Genomic DNA, 13,743 nt, shown 5'->3' with positions numbered 1-13,743 from the left:
ATATCAATCTTGAGATTTTATAGGAAACGGTTTGCTGCCATCTCCTATTGGCATTTTGCTCAAACAATTCGTGCGTGAGGAGCCTGCACGTAGCCAGAGGCATCGCTACCTGCTCCCTCTCCATAAGGAGAGGAATTGTAGTACCCTGCCTTGCTAGCTCGTCGGCGGCGTCGTTCCCCTCGATGTCCCTGTGGCCTGGGACCCATATAAGGAAAAGGTCTAACTGATCTGCGATCTCGTGCAGAGACCTGCGGCAGTCATTTACAGTCGCTGAGTTCGACGATATTGAGCCTAGAGCTTTAATAGCTGCTTGGCTGTCCGAGAACACGCACACTAAGTGCGATGGAAATGGCCTCCTTGATGGCTACAACCTCCGCTTGGAACACACTGCAGTGGTCCGGGAGCCTGAAGCAATGACTGATGTTCAGCTCGCTGCAGTAGACTCCGCCTCCCACGCGGCCGTCTAACTTTGAGCCATCAGTGTAGAAGTGAACCGCATTTGCGGGTCCTGGTTCGCCCATCTCCCAGTCCTCCCTAAGTGGGATTGATACCTGGAAAGGCGTCGAGAGGTGATCACTAGGGACACAATAATCTGTCCTCTCTGGTAATTGCGGGTGTCTCGTCAGGATTCCCGAGTGCCCAACCGCGGACGCTTTCCACAGTCTGGCTTCTCTCATTCTGAGTGCGGAAAGTGTCACTTTCTTTCCCATGAGATCTATGGGGAGGAGGTCCAGCACAGTATCCAGGGCTTCCCCTGGAGTAGTGCGTAGCCCGCCAGTTATGCATAGCTCTGCCATGCGTTGAACTCTGCTGAGTTTATTGAGGCATGTCCTTTTGTCTAAGGCTGGCCACCATACTACCGCTCCATAGAGCATGATCGGTCGTATGATGGTGATGTAAAGCCACCGAACTATATAAGGGGTCATTCCCCATCTTAGTCCGATGGCTTTCCTGCAAGTATAGAGGGCTACTGTGGCCTTCTTTACTCTATCCTCTATGCTCAATTTCCAATCGAGCTTTCTATCGAGGATTAGACCAAGATACTTGGCGTTGTTGCTGAAGATAAGCGCTTCCCCACATAGTCTTGGGGGAATCAGTGCCGGAACTTTGTACTTCCTAGTGAAGAGCACCAGTTCCGTTTTAGACGGGTTGACGCCTAGACCGCATTTGTCTGTCCATTTTGACATCTTCATGAGAGTGCTTGTCAGGCACTCACACAGCGTCTGCGGGAATTTACCCGAGAATGCTATAGCAACATCGTCCGCATACGCCACCACGCGGCAGCCACCCCCCTCTATCTCCCGCAGCAGTTAGTTCACTGCCACGTTCCATAGGAGGGGCGAGAGGACTCCGCCCTGCGGGGTGCCTCTACTGACAAATCTGGTGGACGTTGACGTCCCCAGTGATGCCTCAACCGTCCTGCATTGTAGCATCTGATCGATCAGGCTCACCGTCCGGGAGTCAACCCCCAGGTCCGTCAGTGCACCCGTGATGGCGGTCGGGAGGATGTTATTAAAGGCGCCTTCTATGTCGAGGAAGGCTACCAGGGTGTACTCCTTACAGTTGAGGGACGCTTCTATGATCGATGTGATCGTGTGTAGGGCCGTTTCGGTGGATCTTCCTTTCCGATAGGCATGCTGGGAGTCTGAGAATAGACTAGGTGGAATATTTACCGTGAGATGCATCCCCAAAAGCCGTTCCATCGTCTTCAGAAGGAAGGACGATAGACTTATGGGTCTGAAATCTTTGGGGGCAGTGTGCGAGGGCTTGCCTGCCTTGGGGATGAAGACGACTTTGGTGTGAAGCCAGGTTTCCGGGATATATCCATGGGAGAAGATTCCCTCGTATATCCTTTTGAGCCAATTAGTGGCTTTTTGTCCAGCGTGAATCAGTTGGGCAGGGATGATGCCATCTGGTCCCGCGGATTTGTATGGTTTGAAGCTTTTTATTGCCCAGGAAATGTTCTCCTGGCTTAGCAGGTTCATGATAACACTTGAGGCAACGGAGGGAGCCGCGATGTAGTGTGGTCTGTTTTCATCGCAGCCGGGAAAGTGGGTGTTAAGGAGAAGATTTAGCGACTCATTGCTGGACGTTGTCCATGATTGGTCGGCGCTCTTCAGGTAGCCCAGAGTGGGTGTAGTCTTCGAGAGAACTTTGCGCAAGCGCGAGGCTTCCGAGTTATTCTCAATGTCGCTACAGAACTTACGCCATGAGGCGCGCTTGGCTTTCCTCAGTTCTTTATTGTAAACTGAGAGACTGGCCTTGTAATCGGCCCAGTTCTGCTCAGCGTTTTCAGCCTTAGCTTTATTGAAGAGTCTTCGGAAGGCTTTCCGGAGTTCCCTCAGTTTCGGATTCCACCATTCAGGTTTCTTCCGGCCTCTGCTCTTGCTAGAGGGGCAGGATTTATCGAGCGCCTCATTGCAGGCGTCGGTAAATAGTTTAACAAGATGAGTCGTGGCTTCCCTGGAGATCTCCTCCTCAGGTGGAGTCTCAGGGAGAACACGACAGAGGTGGTCTGAGTACCGAGCCCAGTTTGTCCGCCTAAGGTTCCGAAATTGAGCTGGTCTCGGTAGTGAAAAAGAGAATACGGTTTCCACGTACCTGTGGTCCGAGAAGGAGTGCTCTTCCAGGACCCTCCAGGATACGATGTTCCCGTGCAACTCATGAGAGGCAAGTGTGAGGTCCAGGACCTCCTTGCGGTTTTTAATAATGAAGGTGGGATCACTCCCCCTATTTAAAAGGACCATCTGAGTGGTCAGTAAATAGTTGAAAAGGTACTCACCCCTTTCGTTGGTGTCAGTGCTTCCCCACTGGCAGTGGTGTGCATTGGCGTCGCACCCTGCGATTAGGCCGGTGTCCTTGGCCTCGCAGTCTGTGATTAGCGCCCTGAGCGCCTGTGGAGGGGGGTCTGGTTGGTCGTGACCCATGTACGTGGAGCAGATTCTCAGTGAGCACCCCTGGCCTTCGAGGCTCACTGCTGTTTGGAATTCATTGCTGAAATTTGGGAGCAAAAATAAGTGCAAATCTCTTTTTGCAAGGATGCAGGTGCGAGTTTTACCTGCGGAGTCAGCTACGTATAGCTTATAGTCAGGAGTCCTCAGACCAGAGACCCTGTTTCCGAGGATCCAGGGCTCCTGAATGAGGACTATGTCGGCTCCACCCTTGGCTAGGTGGAGCAGGAGAGCAGCGCATGCTGCCTTACAATGGTGGAGGTTTATCTGCAGGAGTATCAGTGACATTACTGAGGTTCACCTCCACCATTGTCCTGTCGTGGTCGCTCTCCGAAGAGTCCAGCTCCTCCGCGACCCCGATGTGCTTGAGATCCCTAGTGAGATCGCTCACGTCTGACACGTAACCATCTAGGATGTCATTTGACACCACTGCTGGCCTCCTGGGTAGACCTCCTTGAGCGACGCTACCGCCTTCGCGTAGAGGGCCGCCGAGCGAGCATCTTGGCAGGCGATGGCTTTCACCCTGCCTTGGTGCCACCCGGCGTCCTCACACTTGGGCGGAGGTCCTCCATTCTCCTCCAACTCCTGGAGGAAACGGTCTTGGAGCTCGTTTTCCACGAGGTGCCACTTGTCCCTAGGGATCTGCCCGTCTTTAGAGCCCCTGTCTAGGACTCCAATCAGGGTTTTCCCCCTCGCCACCTCGGCAAACGAGCGGTTGCTCAGTGTCTTCGTCCTCTTGGCCTGTTGGACTTGTGTGGCGGTGTCCTCCGCCGAGCGTTGCCGCTTGCTTGGGGCCTTGGCTGTGGCCTTGCCAGCTTTGGCTGGCTGGTAGTCGGGCAGGACTGTCTTGGCCCATCGCCGCGATTCGATTCCCTGGGCAGACGCCAGGAACACCGGGTCGTCGTTGCCCAGGATGAAGGCCGCACGTCTTTTGTCCTGGAACTTGGGCCTATCTTTCGAGGAAGAGGCGCCGCCTGCCGGGGTTGTCAAGGGGTTCCCGGACCCAAGGGGTCCGCCAGCCGCGATATCGCTCTGCATGGTCGCCCCCCCGGTAACCGGGTCGCCCTTGGGGCCCCCCGACGTGGATTGACCCGATTGGCTTTTCGGTCCTCTCCTCACAGCGCCTGCTGCCTCGAGACGGTGGACCGACTTAGTCTCCTTCCCCGTCTTTTTGGGCACTGGTTTCCCAGATGCGTTTGTAGTGGGATGGTCTTTTCCCTCCGGCACTTTAGGAGGAGTGCCGTGCTCCTTTGCGGTGTTTTTTGTTTTTATACCCGATACTCAAAATGAGTATTGGGGTATATTAGATTTGTGGTAAAAGTGGATGTGTGTAACGTCCAGAATGAATCGTTTCCGACCCCATAAAGTATATATATTCTTGATCAGCATCAATAGCCGAGTCGATTGAGCCCTGTCTGTCTGTCCGTCTGTCCGTCCGTCCGTCCGTCCGTCCGTCTGTCCGTCCGTCCGTCCGTCCGTCCGTCCGTCCGTCCGTCCGTCCGTCCTTCCGTCCGTCCGTCCCCTTCAGCGCCTAGTGCTCAAAGACTATAAGAGCTAGAGCAACGATGTTTTGGATCCAGACATCTGTGATATGTCACTGCTACAAAAATATTTCAAAACTTTGCCCCGCCCACTTTCGCCCCCACAAAGGACGCAAAATCTGTGGCATCCACATTTTTAAAGATACGATAAAACCAAAAACGCAGAATCGTAGAGGATGACTATATGTTCTAGAGTGTAAAATCTCCACCAGATCGTATAATTATTATAGCCAGAATCAAGAAAACAATTTCATTCTTTCTCGCTCTGTCTCTCTCTAACACACAGGTTTCATGGTCGGCTTTGCCAATTGCAAAATATGAGTTCAAGGATCTCAGAACCTATAAGATCCAGAGCAACCAAATTTGGTATCCACACTCCTGTGATATCGGACCTTGACCGTTTCGTGTCCAAATTTCGCCACACCCCCTTCCGCCCCCGCAAAGGACGAAAATCTGGGGCATCCACAAATCTCAGAGACTATTAAGGCTAGAGTAACCAAACTTGGTATCCGCACTTCTGTTAGATCTCACTATAAAACGTATATCTCAGAATTTCGCTTCACCCACTTCCGCCCCCACAAAGAACGAAAATCTGTTGCATCCACAATATTGCACATTCGAGAAAACTAAAAACGCAGAATCATAGATAATGACTATATCTATCAGATTGCTGAATCTGGATCAGATCGGATCATTTTTGTAGCCAAAAGCAAGAAATCAATTTGCACTGGCTACGCAGCACCCGACGTCACGCTCAGACTGATTTTCTGTCTCTCTCGCACGCACTCTTTGTCGTGTGGTTCAATATTAGCGGCGTCTGCCGCAGGAGAGCCATACTGACTTAGTATCGGGTATAACTGTAGAGTTGCGGTGTACGCAGCAACTCACAACGTTCCCCCTCGTTATACCCGATACTCAAAATGAGTATTGGGGTATATTATATTTGTGGTAAAAGTGGATGTGTGTAACGTCCAGAAGGAATCGTTTCCGACCCCATAAAGTATATATATTCTTGATCAGCATCAATAGCCGAGTCGATTGAGCCCTGTCTGTCTGTCCGTCTGTCCGTCCGTCCGTCCGTCCGTCCGTCCGTCCCCTTCAGCGCCTAGTGCTCAAAGACTATAAGAGCTAGAGCAACGATGTTTTGGATCCAGACATCTGTGATATGTCACTGCTACAAAAATATTTCAAAACTTCGCCCCGCCCACTTCCGCCCCCACAAAGGACGAAAATCTGTGGCATCCACATTTTTAAAGATACGTCCGTCCGTCCGTCCGTCCGTCCGTCCGTCCGTCCGTCCGTCCCCTTCAGCGCCTAGTGCTCAAAGACTATAAGAGCTAGAGCAACGATGTTTTGGATCCAGACATCTGTGATATGTCACTGCTACAAAAATATTTCAAAACTTCGCCCCGCCCACTTCCGCCCCCACAAAGGACGAAAATCTGTGGCATCCACATTTTTAAAGATACGATAAAACCAAAAACACAGAATCGGTGAGGATGACCATATCTTCTACAGTGCAAAATCTGAACCAGATCGTATAATGATTATAGCCAGAATCAAGAAAACAATTTCATTCTTTCTCGCTCTGTCTCTCTCTAACACACAGGTTTCATGGTCGGTTTTGTCAATTGCAAAATATGAGTTCAAGGATCTCAGAACCTATAAGAGCCAGAGCAACCAAATTTGGTATCCACACTCCTGTGATATCGGACCTTGACCGTTTCGTGTCCAAATTTCGCCACACCCCCTTCCGCCCCCGCAAAGGACGAAAATCTGGGGCATCCACAAATCTCAGAGACTATTAAGGCTAGAGTAACCAAATTTGGGATCCGCACTTCTGTTAGATCTCACTATAAAACGTATATCTCAGAATTTCGCCCCACCCCCTTCCGCCCCCACAAAGGACGAAAATCTGTTGCATCCACAATGTTGCACATCCAAGAAAACTAAAAACGCAGAATCATAGATAACGACCATATCTATCAGATTGCTGAATCTGGATCAGATCGGATCATTTTTGTAGCCAAAAGCAAGAAATCAATTTTCAGTGGCTACGCAGCGCCCGACGTCACGCTCAGACTGATTTTCTGTCTCTCTCGCACGCACTCTTTGTCGTGTGGTTCAATATTAGCGGCGTCTGCCGCAGGAGAGCCATACTGACTTAGTATCGGGTATAACTGTAGAGTTGCGGTGTCCGCAGCAACTCACAACGTTCCCCCTCGTTAGATTTAAATTTGGCATACTGATCCCACGAGTAGGCGGGAAGGGGTTAGTCGCCCGGGGCATAGCCCGCGTGCCCCGGGAAACCTTATTTAAAACTGGAGGTCGGCAGGTATCCAGAGTCCGCATATAAGCGACCGAGCACCCCCTCGGCCATGCATCCCTCGGCATATGACAGTGTCACCTTGGATTGGGGTTATTTCACTGAGAGTTTTCTTCTCTCCGCCCGACTACAATTAGCCAGCATCCTGGCAGAGACATGACCGTACCAGGACCTGTTTCCAGCCGCCCTCACGGGGAGAGTATAGTCGCACTTCCGCCGGTGTGTACAGTTACGGCGGGTGCCGGTTCGCTCGTGCCCACCTGTATCCTATGACGCGGAGCACAGTCGCCTTGGATCCAGGGCAAGCCATGAACCCGAGGCGCCTGTGCCCCGTTCCGAGTCTACAGTTGTAACGAGCCGACCCGACATCCGTTTATCCCCCTGTAGCACCCGACGGCTGACGGCTACCGATATAAATATTGCGCCAACTAGCGCAATTAAATATTTTAATAAATAAATAAATAATAACATACATGTATATTCGATCGACACCTAAGACACTCAAACTTCAAACACATTCAACACAACACAAAACCTAACAACAAAAATTCCTAACAGTTCTTCTTCTTCTTACAAGATTCATTAAGAGGGGGACACGTGACTAGCCGGGACCAGTAACCGCTCCAGTTTCTGCGCTTCACTCGACAGTCGTCCTACGGATATCCTATAATTACGAACACCACCTTTGTGTGGCCTGTCATCTACTCTAGTCATCGCTCTAAGCGATGGCCGATAAACGAGAAGCCTCACGGTGCATGAGCTCACTTTGCTTGTGATTTGTTCCTGTCATCCATCATACCGATCTGCCATGTCAACAGATGCATCGCGGGTTGTCTTTACGACTCCCAGGCCACCTACTCCTCACCACCTCTCGGCAGACAGACAACAGGTTAAAAAACACGAAAGCGGCTTTGTTTTAAACAAGCAGGTGCGAAACTACAATGAACATTTACCAGATGACTTACTCTAACTTATTCCAATATCACATTCCATCACAGATTTATTCGATATCACTGTCCACCAGGCAATGTGTCCGTCGCAAACTCCCTGTCCATTTTTTTGTTGAACGGCAGTGACTTACGTTCACTTGCGACATCAAATAGCGACAAAATGTTCAACTGTAATTCAAAAGTCCCTATCACATATTTTATATTTCCGTTAACTGCCTCCGTATATCCATCCCTAGCATCAATCACCCCGCGCCATTAAGGACCAGATTTACGCTCACCTTAAGCCTGCAGCAGCGACTTCTGACTGGACAGCTAAACTGCACTTCGCGAGCTGTCGTCTTCTCCACAAAATTTATTATTTTTTTTCATTCCCCGCATCTGCCTTTACCAGCCCGAGTGACATTTGTTGTAATACCACCCGAACCTGCGTCAGTCCAGATGCATGCGAATTCGAAAATAAATTGGGCGAGTAGTTCCCCTTGCCCATCAAATGTAGACAAAAAAGGAGACATACTACTTCTCGGACATATTCCTTGCCGGCTGTGAGTAAAATTTTCTGCATTACAACCTATTTTCTCGCCCTTTTTCTGTACTCACTTCAAACTTTCTGTTTTAAGCACAAAATTTCAAATTTCGACGTTACTCTTCCGTCCACGCTCCACGATTTCCATAATCCAATCCACGTTTTCTAATATTTTCACACCTATTTATCCCTTTTTCCCTTACTAATACATATAACTAATCCTATTCTATTACTTATATCCCCAGTACGGCTCCAGCTCCCCCCGATGTCCACATACACCATCGAGCCTCCCTGGACTTCCGCTAGATGGCGCGTCGCCCTCAGCCCTGGCCACCTATCGTTCAGGTGGGACTGGAACACAGATTCACATTGTTGGTGAGGAGCGCCGCCGGGCAGAGAACTCCATCTCAACTCTTGTACGTTCCCTTCAGACAAACAATGCAAAGGTGAAACCCCTGCTAAAGGCCAGCATGTTGGAGACCTCGCAGGAGGAGGCCACCATTAGAGCCGCTCTAGCAAAAATCCACGAAATTCGGAGCATTCGCAATGAACGTCGCATTCAGGGTGAGTTCAAGCGGATATGATACCATGTTTCTGGTTCTAAATCATGCGTTCACACAGCTCGGAATGCTGGCAACAAAGAAGCCATTCGTCGCGGAGCACTCATGAAAATGGTGCAGCTCTCTGCCCAAACTTTGCCTTTGTTTGTGAGCAAACCAGGCGAACGGGCTCAAGCCTTGTGTAGAGCAATTCCAGCCGAGGGAAACTACGTGGCCAAAGTGAGTCAGTCCTTTATTGAGAAGGGAATGGAATTATAGTCATATTGTCTTATTTTTTCCGAAAGGTGGGCGACAACGTAGCCGCTTTGGCAAAGGGCATCGATGAAGAGGAGAACTGGATACTGGCGGAGGTGGTTCAGTTTTTGCATCGCCAAAATAACGACGTGATTGACAATTGATGAAGAGCAAAAGGATCGCCATGTTCTCAGCAAAAGGAAAGTTATTCCGCTGCCCCTGATGCGTGCCAATCCTGAGACTGATGGTCACGCTCTGTTTCCCAAGGACACTGTAGTGATGGCGTTGTATCCACAAACAACCTGTTTCTACAAAGCCATTGTCCACCGCCTGCCTGCGACTGCCACCGAAGAGTATGATGTTCTCTTCGAGGACTCGTCCTATATGAACGGCTATGCGGAGCCTCTGCCTAGCGATATGTCATCGCGTAGCGTCCTACAAAGAAAGGCGATGGCAGCGGCAGCGGTAATCTCTCATCGGCATAAACGTAATTTTTCCGTAGCTTATATATGTACAAATAAAGATAAATTAAATGCCAAGATTCTGGAATTTGAATTTCCGCATATTGTGACCAGTTCACAGCTCACGAAACTATCGATAAGACGCTGAAATAGGTCTTAAAAATACTTGTGTCAAGTTCATCAAACTATTAAATTTAATTTTCAACGGTATATAGAAATCCAATAAAAGCAAGTACTAAGAATAGGCCAGTCAAGTAGAAAATTGATTCATCAATATTATAAAACTATGTTGGTATGGCTAAATATTCTATATAGCTGGAAAATATTCGACAGAATATCAAAATTGAGGAATATGTATAATAGAACGTGAGTTCGTCAGTATATTTACGGTATATTTTTAAAGTAAGACCACTAACCATACAGTATATAGATGTGCCAGTTCATACAACGAAAGCGTCACACACTGGCTAGCGCGTTCAGTACCCCAGAGTGACGTCATCATGAGAGAGAGAGCGCAGAGAGAACATCTTTGCATGTGTCAGTGCACACGCAATATGTTTCGACAAAAATACAATGTGATTGTATGCTTTTTCAGATTTTTTGAACTCTCTCAGGTCTGGTTCTGTTTTGCCACCAGCATGTTTTAGTGTATGGGTGCACATGCATTCTCACGTACTTTGCGTGTGTGTGTTTAGTATTGCTGGCCGCTAGAACTGAAATTTGAGTTTGGTTCTTGTTTTGGGTCTTTTGATGGACTGACCTACCGCCACAAAATAAATGAAGAATGGGCAGGGGGTGGAGGTATGGTACACTAGGGCGCGGGAAATGAAATAAAAGCTGTTATTTGTTTGATTTATACCAAAAAATATAAAATATTACAATAATATAATTACACATTTATTTCCTTATTTTAAACAGGTTTATTATAAATTATAAAAATTATGCAAACGCCGTCGGTTCTCGACTTTTTTGTTTATTATAACTAAAACAATGATGTATCTAAATATACAATATAAGAAAAAATATATATAGTTAAATATGCGACACTTCAGTTTAAGTTTTAAACGAGGTGGAACGTTGTGAGTTGCTCCGGACACCGCAACTCTACACTTATACCCGATACTAAGTCAGTATGGCTCTCCTGCGGCAGACGCCGCTAATATTGAACCACACGACAAAGAGTGCGTGCGAGAGAGACAGAAAATCAGTCTGAGCGTGACGTCGGGTGCTGCGTAGCCAGTGCAAATTGATTTCTTGCTTTTGGCTACAAAAATGATCCGATCTGATCCAGATTCAGCAATCTGATAGATATAGTCATTATCTATGATTCTGCGTTTTTAGTTTTCTCGAATGTGCAATATTGTGGATGCAACAGATTTTCGTCCTTTGTGTGGGCGGAAGGGGGTGGGGCAAAATTCTGAGATATACATTGTATAGTGAGATCTAACAGAAGTGCGGATACCAAATTTGGTTACTCTAGCCTTAATAGTCTCTGAGATTTGTGGATGCCTCAGATTTTCGTCCTTTGCGGGGGCGGAAGGAGGTGTGGCGAAATTTGGACACGAAACGGTCAAGGTCCGATATCACAGGAGTGTGGATACCAAATTTGGTTGCTCTGGCTCTTATAGGTTCTGAGATCCTTGAACTCATATTTTGCAATTGACAAAACCGACCATGAAACCTGTGTGTTAGAGAGAGACAGAGCGAGAAAGAATGAAATTGTTTTCTTGATTCTGGCTATAATCATTATACGATCTGGTTCAGATTTTGCACTGTAGAATTTATGGTCATCCTCACCGATTCTGCGTTTTCGGTTTTATCGTATCTTTAAAAATGTGGATGCCACAGATTTTCGTCCTTTGTGGGGGCGGAAGTGGGCGGGGCGAAGTTTTGAAATATTTTTGTAGCAGTGACATATCACAGAAGTCTGGATCCAAAACATCGTTGCTCTAGCTCATATAGTCTTTGAGCACTAGGCGCTGAAGGGGACGGACAGACGGACGGACGGACGGACGGACAGACGGACAGACGGACAGACGGATAGACAGACAGACAGACAGGGCCAAATCGACTCGGCTATTGATGCTGATCAAGAATATATATACTTTATGGGGTCGGAAACGATTCATTCTGGACGTTACACACATCCACTTTTACCACAAATCTAATATACCCCAATACTCATTTTGAGTATCGGGTATAAAAACAAAAAACACCGCAAAGGAGCACGGCACTCCTCCTAAAGTGCCGGAGGGAAAAGACCATCCCACTACAAACGCATCTGGGAAACCAGTGCCCAAAAAGACGGGGAAGGAGACTAAGTCGGTCCACCGTCTCGAGGCAGCAGGCGCTGTGAGGAGAGGACCGAAAAGCCAATCGGGTCAATCCACGTCGGGGGGCCCCAAGGGCGACCCGGTTACCGGGGGGGCGACCATGCAGAGCGATATCGCGGCTGGCGGACCCCTTGGGTCCGGGAACCCCTTGACAACCCCGGCAGGCGGCGCCTCTTCCTCGAAAGATAGGCCCAAGTTCCAGGACAAAAGACGTGCGGCCTTCATCCTGGGCAACGACGACCCGGTGTTCCTGGCGTCTGCCCAGGGAATCGAATCGCGGCGATGGGCCAAGACAGTCCTGCCCGACTACCAGCCAGCCAAAGCTGGCAAGGCCACAGCCAAGGCCCCAAGCAAGCGGCAACGCTCGGCGGAGGACACCGCCACACAAGTCCAACAGGCCAAGAGGACGAAGACACTGAGCAACCGCTCGTTTGCCGAGGTGGCGAGGGGGAAAACCCTGATTGGAGTCCTAGACAGGGGCTCTAAAGACGGGCAGATCCCTAGGGACAAGTGGCACCTCGTGGAAAACGAGCTCCAAGACCGTTTCCTCCAGGAGTTGGAGGAGAATGGAGGACCTCCGCCCAAGTGTGAGGACGCCGGGTGGCACCAAGGCAGGGTGAAAGCCATCGCCTGCCAAGATGCTCGCTCGGCGGCCCTCTACGCGAAGGCGGTAGCGTCGCTCAAGGAGGTCTACCCAGGAGGCCAGCAGTGGTGTCAAATGACATCCTAGATGGTTACGTGTCAGACGTGAGCGATCTCACTAGGGATCTCAAGCACATCGGGGTCGCGGAGGAGCTGGACTCTTCGGAGAGCGACCACGACAGGACAATGGTGGAGGTGAACCTCAGTAATGTCACTGATACTCCTGCAGATAAACCTCCACCATTGTAAGGCAGCATGCGCTGCTCTCCTGCTCCACCTAGCCAAGGGTGGAGCCGACATAGTCCTCATTCAGGAGCCCTGGATCCTCGGAAACAGGGTCTCTGGTCTGAGGACTCCTGACTATAAGCTATACGTAGCTGACTCCGCAGGTAAAACTCGCACCTGCATCCTTGCAAAAAGAGATTTGCACTTATTTTTGCTCCCAAATTTCAGCAATGAATTCCAAACAGCAGTGAGCCTCGAAGGCCAGGGGTGCTCACTGAGAATCTGCTCCACGTACATGGGTCACGACCAACCAGACCCCCCTCCACAGGCGCTCAGGGCGCTAATCACAGACTGCGAGGCCAAGGACACCGGCCTAATCGCAGGGTGCGACGCCAATGCACACCACTGCCAGTGGGGAAGCACTGACACCAACGAAAGGGGTGAGTACCTTTTCAACTATTTACTGACCACTCAGATGGTCCTTTTAAATAGGGGGAGTGATCCCACCTTCATTATTAAAAAACGCAACGAGGTCCTGGACCTCACACTTGCCTCTCATGAGTTGCACGGGAACATCGTATCCTGGAGGGTCCTGGAAGAGCACTCCTTCTCGGACCACAGGTACGTGGAAACCGTATTCTCTTTTTCACTACCGAGACCAGCTCAATTTCGGAACCTTAGGCGGACAAACTGGGCTCGGTACTCAGACCACCTCTGTCGTGTTCTCCCTGAGACTCCACCTGAGGAGGAGATCTCCAGGGAAGCCACGACTCATCTTGTTAAACTATTTACCGACGCCTGCAATGAGGCGCTCGATAAATCCTGCCCCTCTAGCAAGAGCAGAGGCCGGAAGAAACCTGAATGGTGGAATCCGAAACTGAGGGAACTCCGGAAAGCCTTCCGAAGACTCTTCAATAAAGCTAAGGCTGAAAACGCTGAGCAGAACTGGGCCGATTACAAGGCCAGTCTCTCAGTTTACAATAAAGAACTGAGGAAA

At 49.4% G+C, this 13,743-nt stretch overlaps 1 pseudogene; it reads left to right on the top strand.

Annotated features, from left to right (window-relative positions):
• The first annotated feature begins 3,364 nt into the window (after positions 1-3,364).
• LOC117191540 lies at positions 3,365-9,615 on the top strand (annotated as a pseudogene).
• Positions 9,616-13,743: the final 4,128 nt, after the last annotated feature.

The sequence above is a fragment of the Drosophila miranda genome (assembly GCF_003369915.1).
Source record: "Drosophila miranda strain MSH22 chromosome Y unlocalized genomic scaffold, D.miranda_PacBio2.1 Contig_Y1_pilon, whole genome shotgun sequence".
In the NCBI taxonomy this organism is placed as follows: Eukaryota; Metazoa; Arthropoda; class Insecta; order Diptera; family Drosophilidae; genus Drosophila; species Drosophila miranda.
Note: the sequence above shows the minus strand (reverse complement) of the source record. Positions and strands in the feature narration are given on the sequence as shown.